The following is a 7,500-nucleotide window of genomic DNA, read 5'->3' on the forward strand; positions in this document are numbered from 1 at the left end:
TTAAATTTTTGGATATTTTTCACGAATTATATAATAATCTTGCAAAAAAAAAAAAAAAAAAAAAAAGAGTCAATGCCCGATCTCTGAATCTTAGCAGGTTTAGGTCTGGTTAGTACTTGGATGAGAGACCGCCAAGGAATACCAGGTGCTTTAAGCTTTTGGAATTTTTTCACTTAGTATATAATAAATTTGGCAAAAAATAGAGTCAATGCCCGATCTCTGAATATAAGCAGGTTTGGGCCAGGTTAGTACTTGGATGAGAGACCGCCTAGGAATACCAGGTGCTTTAAGCTTTTGGGGTTTCTTTCCTACTTTTATAATGTACTGGCGAGTAGATTGGCTGATCTTTAAATAGCCTTCTCTTTGCAGCAGTCTTCGCTTATGGCCATACCAGCCTGGCTATGCCCGATCTTGTCTGATCTCGTAAGCTAAGCAGGTTTGGGCCTGGTTAGTGCCTGGATGGGAGACCGCCTGGGAATACCAGGTACTCTAAGCTTTTTTGAAATTTTTCACTTAGTATATAATAATTTTGCCAAAAAATAGAGTCAATGCCCGATCTCTGAATATAAGCAGGTTTGCGCCAGGTTAGTACATGGATGGGAGACTGCCTGGGAATACCAGGTGCTTTAAATGTTTGGATATTTTTCACGAATTATATAATAATCTTGCAAAAAAAAAAAAAAAAAAAAAAAAAAGAGTCAATGCCCGATCTCTGAATCTTAGCAGGTTTAGGTCTGGTTAGTACTTGGATGAGAGACCGCCAAGTAATACCAGGTGCTTTAAGCTTTTGGAATTTTTTCACTTAGTATATAATAATTTTGCCAAAAAATAGAGTCAATGCCCGATCTCTGAATATAAGCAGGTTTGGGCCAGGTTAGTAATTGGATGAGAGACCGCCTAGGAATACCAGGTGCTTTAAGCTTTTGGGGTTTCTTTCCTACTTTTATAATGTACTGGCGAGTAGATTGGCTGATCTTTAAATAGCCTTCTCTTTGCAGCAGTCTTCGCTTATGGCCATACCAGCCTGGCTATGCCCGATCTTGTCTGATCTCGGAAGCTAAGCAGGTTTGGGCCTGGTTAGTGCCTGGATGGGAGACCGCCTGGGAATACCAGGTACTGTAAGCTTTTTTGAAATTTTTCACTTAGTATATAATAATTTTGCCAAAAAATAGAGTCAATGCCCGATCTCTGAAAATAAGCAGGTTTGCGCCAGGTTAGTACATGGATGGGAGACTGCCTGGGAATTCCAGGTGCTTTAAATGTTTGGATATCTTTCACGAATTATATAATAATCTTGCAACAAAAAAAAAGAGTCAATGCCCGATCTCTGAATCTTAGCAGGTTTAGATCTGGTTAGTTCTTGGATGAGAGACCGCCAAGGAATACCAGGTGCTTTAAGCTTTTGGAATTTTTTCACTTAGTATATAATAAATTTGGCAAAAAATAGAGTCAATGCCCGATCTCTGAATCTTAGCAGGTTTAGGTCTGGTTAGTACTTGGATGAGAGACCGCCAAGGAATACCAGGTGCTTTAAGCTTTTGGAATTTTTTCACTTAGTATATAATAAATTTGGCAAAAAATAGAGTCAATGCCCGATCTCTGAATATAAGCAGGTTTGGGCCAGGTTAGTACATGGATGGGAGACTGCCTGGGAATACCAGGTGCTTTAAGCTTTTGGAATTTTTTCACTTAGTATATAATAAATTTGGCAAAAAATAGAGTCAATGCCCGATCTCTGAATATAAGCAGGTTTGGGCCAGGTTAGTACATGGATGGGAGACTGCCTGGGAATACCAGGTGCTTTAAATTTTTGGATATTTTTCACGAATTATATAATAATCTTGCAAAAAAAAAAAAAAAAAAAAAAAGAGTCAATGCCCGATCTCTGAATCTTAGCAGGTTTAGGTCTGGTTAGTACTTGGATGAGAGACCGCCAAGGAATACCAGGTGCTTTAAGCTTTTGGAATTTTTTCACTTAGTATATAATAAATTTGGCAAAAAATAGAGTCAATGCCCGATCTCTGAATATAAGCAGGTTTGGGCCAGGTTAGTACTTGGATGAGAGACCGCCTAGGAATACCAGGTGCTTTAAGCTTTTGGGGTTTCTTTCCTACTTTTATAATGTACTGGCGAGTAGATTGGCTGATCTTTAAATAGCCTTCTCTTTGCAGCAGTCTTCACTTATGGCCATACCAGCCTGGCTATGCCCGATCTTGTCTGATCTCGTAAGCTAAGCAGGTTTGGGCCTGGTTAGTGCCTGGATGGGAGACCGCCTGGGAATACCAGGTACTCTAAGCTTTTTTGAAATTTTTCACTTAGTATATAATAATTTTGCCAAAAAATAGAGTCAATGCCCGATCTCTGAATATAAGCAGGTTTGCGCCAGGTTAGTACATGGATGGGAGACTGCCTGGGAATACCAGGTGCTTTAAATGTTTGGATATTTTTCACGAATTATATAATAATCTTGCAAAAAAAAAAAAAAAAAAAAAAAAAGAGTCAATGCCCGATCTCTGAATCTTAGCAGGTTTAGGTCTGGTTAGTACTTGGATGAGAGACCGCCAAGGAATACCAGGTGCTTTAAGCTTTTGGAATTTTTTCACTTAGTATATAATAAATTTGGCAAAAAATAGAGTCAATGCCCGATCTCTGAATATAAGCAGGTTTGGGCCAGGTTAGTACATGGATGGGAGACTGCCTGGGAATACCAGGTGCTTTAAGCTTTTGGAATTTTTTCACTTAGTATATAATAAATTTGGCAAAAAATAGAGTCAATGCCCGATCTCTGAATATAAGCAGGTTTGGGCCAGGTTAGTACATGGATGGGAGACTGCCTGGGAATACCAGGTGCTTTAAATGTTTGGATATTTTTCACGAATTATATAATAATCTTGCAAAAAAAAAAAAAAAAAAAAAAAAAGAGTCAATGCCCGATCTCTGAATCTTAGCAGGTTTAGGTCTGGTTAGTACTTGGATGAGAGACCGCCAAGGAATACCAGGTGCTTTAAGCTTTTGGAATTTTTTCACTTAGTATATAATAATTTTGCCAAAAAATAGAGTCAATGCCCGATCTCTGAATATAAGCAGGTTTGGGCCAGGTTAGTAATTGGATGAGAGACCGCCTAGGAATACCAGGTGCTTTAAGCTTTTGGGGTTTCTTTCCTACTTTTATAATGTACTGGCGAGTAGATTGGCTGATCTTTAAATAGCCTTCTCTTTGCAGCAGTCTTCGCTTATGGCCATACCAGCCTGGCTATGCCCGATCTTGTCTGATCTCGGAAGCTAAGCAGGTTTGGGCCTGGTTAGTGCCTGGATGGGAGACCGCCTGGGAATACCAGGTACTGTAAGCTTTTTTGAAATTTTTCACTTAGTATATAATAATTTTGCCAAAAAATAGAGTCAATGCCCGATCTCTGAAAATAAGCAGGTTTGCGCCAGGTTAGTACATGGATGGGAGACTGCCTGGGAATACCAGGTGCTTTAAATGTTTGGATATCTTTCACGAATTATATAATAATCTTGCAACAAAAAAAAAGAGTCAATGCCCGATCTCTGAATCTTAGCAGGTTTAGATCTGGTTAGTTCTTGGATGAGAGACCGCCAAGGAATACCAGGTGCTTTAAGCTTTTGGAATTTTTTCACTTAGTATATAATAAATTTGGCAAAAAATAGAGTCAATGCCCGATCTCTGAATCTTAGCAGGTTTAGGTCTGGTTAGTACTTGGATGAGAGACCGCCAAGGAATACCAGGTGCTTTAAGCTTTTGGAATTTTTTCACTTAGTATATAATAAATTTGGCAAAAAATAGAGTCAATGCCCGATCTCTGAATATAAGCAGGTTTGGGCCAGGTTAGTACATGGATGGGAGACTGCCTGGGAATACCAGGTGCTTTAAGCTTTTGGAATTTTTTCACTTAGTATATAATAAATTTGGCAAAAAATAGAGTCAATGCCCGATCTCTGAATATAAGCAGGTTTGGGCCAGGTTAGTACATGGATGGGAGACTGCCTGGGAATACCAGGTGCTTTAAATTTTTGGATATTTTTCACGAATTATATAATAATCTTGCAAAAAAAAAAAAAAAAATAGAGTCAATGCCCGATCTCTGAATATAAGCAGGTTTGGGCCAGGTTAGTACTTGGATGAGAGACCGCCTAGGAATACCAGGTGCTTTAAGCTTTTGGGGTTTCTTTCCTACTTTTATAATGTACTGGCGAGTAGATTGGCTGATCTTTAAATAGCCTTCTCTTTGCAGCAGTCTTCGCTTATGGCCATACCAGCCTGGCTATGCCCGATCTTGTCTGATCTCGTAAGCTAAGCAGGTTTGGGCCTGGTTAGTGCCTGGATGGGAGACCGCCTGGGAATACCAGGTACTCTAAGCTTTTTTGAAATTTTTCACTTAGTATATAATAATTTTGCCAAAAAATAGAGTCAATGCCCGATCTCTGAATATAAGCAGGTTTGCGCCAGGTTAGTACATGGATGGGAGACTGCCTGGGAATACCAGGTGCTTTAAATGTTTGGATATTTTTCACGAATTATATAATAATCTTGCAAAAAAAAAAAAAAAAAAAAAAAAGAGTCAATGCCCGATCTCTGAATCTTAGCAGGTTTAGGTCTGGTTAGTACTTGGATGAGAGACCGCCAAGGAATACCAGGTGCTTTAAGCTTTTGGAATTTTTTCACTTAGTATATAATAAATTTGGCAAAAAATAGAGTCAATGCCCGATCTCTGAATATAAGCAGGTTTGGGCCAGGTTAGTACATGGATGGGAGACTGCCTGGGAATACCAGGTGCTTTAAGCTTTTGGAATTTTTTCACTTAGTATATAATAAATTTGGCAAAAAATAGAGTCAATGCCCGATCTCTGAATATAAGCAGGTTTGGGCCAGGTTAGTACATGGATGGGAGACTGCCTGGGAATACCAGGTGCTTTAAATGTTTGGATATTTTTCACGAATTATATAATAATCTTGCAAAAAAAAAAAAAAAAAAAAAGAGTCAATGCCCGATCTCTGAATCTTAGCAGGTTTAGGTCTGGTTAGTACTTGGATGAGAGACCGCCAAGGAATACCAGGTGCTTTAAGCTTTTGGAATTTTTTCACTTAGTATATAATAAATTTGGCAAAAAATAGAGTCAATGCCCGATCTCTGAATATAAGCAGGTTTGGGCCAGGTTAGTACATGGATGGGAGACTGCCTGGGAATACCAGGTGCTTTAAGCTTTTGGAATTTTTTCACTTAGTATATAATAAATTTGGCAAAAAATAGAGTCAATGCCCGATCTCTGAATATAAGCAGGTTTGGGCCAGGTTAGTACATGGATGGGAGACTGCCTGGGAATACCAGGTGCTTTAAGCTTTTGGAATTTTTTCACTTAGTATATAATAAATTTGGCAAAAAATAGAGTCAATGCCCGATCTCTGAATATAAGCAGGTTTGGGCCAGGTTAGTACATGGATGGGAGACTGCCTGGGAATACCAGGTGCTTTAAATGTTTGGATATTTTTCACGAATTATATAATAATCTTGCAAAAAAAAAAAAAAAAAAAAAGAGTCAATGCCCGATCTCTGAATCTTAGCAGGTTTAGGTCTGGTTAGTACTTGGATGAGAGACCGCCAAGGAATACCAGGTGCTTTAAGCTTTTGGAATTTTTTCACTTAGTATATAATAAATTTGGCAAAAAATAGAGTCAATGCCCGATCTCTGAATATAAGCAGGTTTGGGCCAGGTTAGTACATGGATGGGAGACTGCCTGGGAATACCAGGTGCTTTAAGCTTTTGGAATTTTTTCACTTAGTATATAATAAATTTGGCAAAAAATAGAGTCAATGCCCGATCTCTGAATATAAGCAGGTTTGGGCCAGGTTAGTACATGGATGGGAGACTGCCTGGGAATACCAGGTGCTTTAAATGTTTGGATATTTTTCACGAATTATATAATAATCTTGCAAAAAAAAAAAAAAAAAAAAAAAAAGAGTCAATGCCCGATCTCTGAATCTTAGCAGGTTTAGGTCTGGTTAGTACTTGGATGAGAGACCGCCAAGGAATACCAGGTGCTTTAAGCTTTTGGAATTTTTTCACTTAGTATATAATAATTTTGCCAAAAAATAGAGTCAATGCCCGATCTCTGAATATAAGCAGGTTTGGGCCAGGTTAGTAATTGGATGAGAGACCGCCTAGGAATACCAGGTGCTTTAAGCTTTTGGGGTTTCTTTCCTACTTTTATAATGTACTGGCGAGTAGATTGGCTGATCTTTAAATAGCCTTCTCTTTGCAGCAGTCTTCGCTTATGGCCATACCAGCCTGGCTATGCCCGATCTTGTCTGATCTCGGAAGCTAAGCAGGTTTGGGCCTGGTTAGTGCCTGGATGGGAGACCGCCTGGGAATACCAGGTACTGTAAGCTTTTTTGAAATTTTTCACTTAGTATATAATAATTTTGCCAAAAAATAGAGTCAATGCCCGATCTCTGAAAATAAGCAGGTTTGCGCCAGGTTAGTACATGGATGGGAGACTGCCTGGGAATACCAGGTGCTTTAAATGTTTGGATATCTTTCACGAATTATATAATAATCTTGCAACAAAAAAAAAGAGTCAATGCCCGATCTCTGAATCTTAGCAGGTTTAGATCTGGTTAGTTCTTGGATGAGAGACCGCCAAGGAATACCAGGTGCTTTAAGCTTTTGGAATTTTTTCACTTAGTATATAATAAATTTGGCAAAAAATAGAGTCAATGCCCGATCTCTGAATCTTAGCAGGTTTAGGTCTGGTTAGTACTTGGATGAGAGACCGCCAAGGAATACCAGGTGCTTTAAGCTTTTGGAATTTTTTCACTTAGTATATAATAAATTTGGCAAAAAATAGAGTCAATGCCCGATCTCTGAATATAAGCAGGTTTGGGCCAGGTTAGTACATGGATGGGAGACTGCCTGGGAATACCAGGTGCTTTAAGCTTTTGGAATTTTTTCACTTAGTATATAATAAATTTGGCAAAAAATAGAGTCAATGCCCGATCTCTGAATATAAGCAGGTTTGGGCCAGGTTAGTACATGGATGGGAGACTGCCTGGGAATACCAGGTGCTTTAAATTTTTGGATATTTTTCACGAATTATATAATAATCTTGCAAAAAAAAAAAAAAAAATAGAGTCAATGCCCGATCTCTGAATATAAGCAGGTTTGGGCCAGGTTAGTACTTGGATGAGAGACCGCCTAGGAATACCAGGTGCTTTAAGCTTTTGGGGTTTCTTTCCTACTTTTATAATGTACTGGCGAGTAGATTGGCTGATCTTTAAATAGCCTTCTCTTTGCAGCAGTCTTCGCTTATGGCCATACCAGCCTGGCTATGCCCGATCTTGTCTGATCTCGTAAGCTAAGCAGGTTTGGGCCTGGTTAGTGCCTGGATGGGAGACCGCCTGGGAATACCAGGTACTCTAAGCTTTTTTGAAATTTTTCACTTAGTATATAATAATTTTGCCAAAAAATAGAGTCAATGCC

The 7,500-nt window shown here is 38.9% G+C and overlaps 3 non-coding genes and 4 pseudogenes across 3 annotated transcripts; all 7 read left to right on the top strand.

Moving 5' to 3' along the window:
• The first annotated feature begins 377 nt into the window (after positions 1 to 377).
• Positions 378 to 496, top strand: LOC127975619 (uncharacterized; annotated as a pseudogene).
• Positions 497 to 1,006: 510 nt separating this feature from the next.
• Positions 1,007 to 1,125, top strand: LOC127975738 (5S ribosomal RNA). The gene has a single exon (XR_008157592.1). It is a non-coding gene; the product is annotated as a 5S ribosomal RNA (ribosomal RNA).
• A 1,054-nt stretch (positions 1,126 to 2,179) lies between these two features.
• Positions 2,180 to 2,298, top strand: LOC127975705 (uncharacterized; annotated as a pseudogene).
• Positions 2,299 to 3,231: 933 nt separating this feature from the next.
• LOC127975739 (5S ribosomal RNA) lies at positions 3,232 to 3,350 on the top strand. The gene has a single exon (XR_008157593.1). It is a non-coding gene; the product is annotated as a 5S ribosomal RNA (ribosomal RNA).
• A 914-nt stretch (positions 3,351 to 4,264) lies between these two features.
• Positions 4,265 to 4,383, top strand: LOC127975620 (uncharacterized; annotated as a pseudogene).
• A 1,908-nt stretch (positions 4,384 to 6,291) lies between these two features.
• Positions 6,292 to 6,410, top strand: LOC127975740 (5S ribosomal RNA). The gene has a single exon (XR_008157594.1). It is a non-coding gene; the product is annotated as a 5S ribosomal RNA (ribosomal RNA).
• A 914-nt stretch (positions 6,411 to 7,324) lies between these two features.
• Positions 7,325 to 7,443, top strand: LOC127975621 (uncharacterized; annotated as a pseudogene).
• The last annotated feature ends 57 nt before the right edge of the window (positions 7,444 to 7,500 follow it).

Source organism: Carassius gibelio, chromosome B16, assembly GCF_023724105.1.
Source record: "Carassius gibelio isolate Cgi1373 ecotype wild population from Czech Republic chromosome B16, carGib1.2-hapl.c, whole genome shotgun sequence".
Classification (NCBI taxonomy): Eukaryota; Metazoa; Chordata; class Actinopteri; order Cypriniformes; family Cyprinidae; genus Carassius; species Carassius gibelio.